Source organism: Thermobia domestica, chromosome 9, assembly GCF_964235325.1.
Source record: "Thermobia domestica chromosome 9, izTheDome1.hap1.1, whole genome shotgun sequence".
Lineage (NCBI taxonomy): Eukaryota > Metazoa > Arthropoda > Insecta > Zygentoma > Lepismatidae > Thermobia > Thermobia domestica.
Window position 1 is genome coordinate 62,831,708 of NC_137462.1, and position 4,203 is coordinate 62,835,910.

A 4,203-nucleotide genomic window follows, 5' to 3' on the forward strand; every position below is an offset into this window, starting at 1 on the left:
GAAAAATGAAATGCTTTATATACAATCGTCTCAAAGGTTAGATAAGAATAAAGATAAAAAGCAGTAGAATTTTATGTTAAGACATCGGTTTCGTAATCGTTTTCTATTTATTTGGGAAATAGTTGCTATGCGACCATTCCTCGTGTGAAATGCAGATAATACATGATGCAGCGTTACTTGAATCTTCAGCAATAATATTGCGTAAGAAGCTCCTCCGTTGAAAATATTTACATAAAGATTGAAGAAATAACACTTCCATTAAAATTTAAATGTTAGATAAATTATTAAGAATTCTATGTGGTTCGGAGATACACGATTTTTCTGTGCATTCAATCGATTTTAATTCACGGAAGGTCAGTGCTCGAAGCTGATGCTTTTATAACCTTCTACTTCACACACGTATTCTTCCGATTATAACTGAAATTAACCATTAAATTTTTAGTTTCTTGACAGATTATAACCAGGAACGTCATTTGTGGAGAGCTGGGGGCAATATTCCCCTTAAATTTGTGTACCGTATGTACCATACGTCAACTACGTTAATGAGTAAAGACACAATAAATGAATAAAATAAAAATGGAAACAAAGGAAAGTTGATCTAAATAAGTGGGTTTTCAATCTAAAATTGTGGATTTTTTCCAATTGATCCAGCCGTTTGGGCTGCACATTGGTAAGGCGCCCAATATTAAATGAAGAAGTAACATTTCACTGCAAAAAATGAGGTGTTGGAACAACACAAAATGACTACCACTTTAGCGTGTTACTTGTGTGTTAATTCAGCACAAAGACATCGCCTTCCGAGCATATCAGAAATAAGTACTACCTGAGAGAATTTACATTGATATTTATCGTCTAATACAGGGGTGCCCATCCCCCCCAAAGCTGATGGCGCATTCCCCCCCAAAACTAATAATCTCTTCCCTCCTCAAAACTCAAGTCCTCTAAAAACAATTGCCCAGTGTAGCAGTAGTTTTTATAGTACTAGTAATTGTTATTTTTGTTGTTGTTTTTATTTCCTGTAGTAGTATTATAGAATGCTTGTAGTAGTAGTAGTAGGGGCAGTAGTAATTATAAAAATGGCATTACTTTTATTAGTAGTCTTGGTAGTGTACAATACTAAATATGTTCTATAAGGATATTGAAGGGTATAAAAACTTCTACACACTGTGTATGGCACAGGTATTCTTTTTTTACAATTAGTAGTATTATTTTTTTCTTTACAAAATATTGATATAATTCCCTTGTACATGAAAAGTAAGACGCAAGTTACAAGTTACTGAGTTTGATACCAAAAGAAAATGTTATCCTCGAAATTAGCCTACAAAAAGAAGTGATATCCAACAAAAAACATTCCTGTAAAAGAGCCATGTACGAGTGGCCTTAAAAAGAATTGAAATCACAAAAATAGGCGCCAAGTTCTGGTGGACAACAGTTACAAATACTCAAGGAATCACTTTCAAATTTAGATTTGAAACTTGGCTGTTGTCTGTATGGTTACCATTAGCTCACAATTATGTCAAACTACTTTGTAATTTTCAACAGACAACATAGGCAAGTTTCAAATCTAAATTTGAAAGTGATTCCTTGAGTGTTTGTAACTGTTGTTCACCAGAACTTGGCGCCATCCTTTCATATAGCAACTTGCGCGGTACTTCATTCATAGAGTTTCTAAGCAGGGGGTAGGGGGATTCATTCTCGAGATTAAAAAAAAAATCGCATCGTGTTTCAATGTTATTCTGACGACAGCAAAATTACTTATTCGACATTAGAGTAAAATTCTTCCCCAATTTTTTTATTCCCCCCAATTTTTTTCTCGATGGCACAACTTGCGCCATTCATCCCTCCTGTGGGCGGCCCTTCTCTCTTAAAACAAACCAACCTTTCCTTTCATACGGCTACTTGCGCGGTACTTCATTCATCGAGTATCGAAGCAGGGGGTACGGGGGTTCACCCCGGAAAATTTTTGAAAATTAGCTTCTCAAAATCGTGTTTTAATGCTATTCCGACAGTAAAATTGCTAGTTCGAAAGTAGAGTAAAATCCCCCCCAAAATTTTTCTCAATGGCGCAGCTTGTGCCATACATCCCCCCTGTGGGCGGCCCTGGTCTAATATGAGCAAAGCTTTGCGAAATATCTTTGGCACTTCTGCCAAGTAACGAATAATGTTCTGTTTTCTGTAATCGGTCACAATAATATTGTTGTAAACCTGTGAATCGTCCGACAACAGTTACACAGGCAATAGTTCTGCCATCTTATATTCATATATGCTAAGACACAAGAATAACAGATAAAGAAAACAGATGGAAGCACAGCTATCTGTGTAACTGTTGTCAGATGATTCACAGGTTTACAATAATATTATTGTGACCGATTACAGAAAACATAAAATGTTATTAGTTACTTGCCATAAATGCGAAATACGTTTCCCAAAGCTTTGTTCATATTAAACAATAAAAAACAATGCAAATATTTACAGCCAATAACGAGGCATTTCTGATATGCTCTAAAGGCGATGTGGCTGGTGTTGAATTGACACACAAGTAACACGCTGAAGTGGTAGTCATTTTGTGTTATTTCAACACCTCATTTTTTGCTGTGTTCCATTTTAGCAGACAGTTCGATTATATAAATAGATCATAGGTCAAATTTGCTCTTATAACTGTTTTGTATATCCTTGTCTTTATGTTTTCTGTCATGTTCTTGTTAATTATGATTCGTTTAATCAGATGGATGATTTTAATTGCTTTGCCTTTTAGATTTTGTATGTCTTGGTTTAATTGGAGTTTGTTGTCTATGGTTACCTCCAGCTATATGGCAGTTCTTTTAGATTTTATGTATCCGTTATTTACATTAAGTGTTCTGTGTAGGACTTTAAGGCCTGCTATACATTATGAGATAAATCCTAGGAAATATCTTACGATTTTTCCTAGAATCAAAATCTCAACATATATGGCATCAGATCGTATGTCATTTCCTATGTTCTGAACTATCCTATGAGATTTCTCTTGTTTAGAGCACGCGCTATTTCGGAAGGAAAATTCGTAAGTTTTCGAATTCGCGCTATTAGAAGAGATGCTATTTGTGTGCTTATTAGTGCATACAAGGAGCATACATTTTTATATAATACAAAGTCAACGCTCTATCAGAACATACATGCAAGGCAGAAGGCACTGGAAAACATTGCTGGCCGAGTATGAGTTGTGGGACCTCACACCTCTTCTGAGGATGTGAAACAGGAAAAATTGTCACGTGTATAGCACAAAAGGATAGGATTTCCTACGAGATATGTCTTAACATTTCTCTTAAAATAAATTCAAAGATATTTCGTAGGATTTATCTCATAGTGTGTAGCAGATTTCACTTACATTTTGCTAAAGAATGGATGATTAGTAGCTGAGTTTTCGTAGAATTCATCTTCAACGTGCCATTCTTTGCATCATCTAGAGATTTCCGTTTGTTTCTCTAGTTTTATAATGATGATAGTCGTTATCAGGAATGAGGTCCAGTATGCCGTGTCGTCCGAATATAATGCCAACTGTGTGTTATGCTTCGCTGAAAACGTGTCACTTACATAAATTATGTAGAGGAGTAGTGCTATTATGAATCCTTGTGGAACACCCCTTTGGATAGGAATTGGGTTTGAGATTTCTTCGCTAAATTTGATTCTGGTTCCTCTCTGTAGAAGGAAAAGTATACCTTTCTTGTGATTGTGGTCAGCAAATTGAGGCTTGTCATATTGCAAATTAAACCATCATGCCACACAGTATCGAATGCGCTACTTAGATTGAAGAATATGGTTGGTCTAATCTTACCTGGTTTTTATTAAATTATTTGCTACCTTTCATATATTCGTGTATCCTATTGACCATTATTTTTTCCATTAGTTCAGAAAATATGGTCAAATGTAATTGGCCTTTAATTTACATATGTAGGCGTATGGTGACTATATAGGCGGGGCTATGAATGGGAGCTTGTGATTGACATAGGGAAATGCTGGCTCCTGATTGGCTGTTGTTGTGGTTGAGAAGTGCCTTTGTTGAATGCCTGTTTTTGTTCCTGAAAAGAGCCGACCACATAGAACCTCTATTGAGATTGTTGCCTTCACGTGAGATGACTGTAGATTCCTTTATCATTGTATCCCGAAATTGCGGCATTTGGCTACTATGCTGGTATTTGCAAAATTGACTCTGTGTCCCACTTCTCA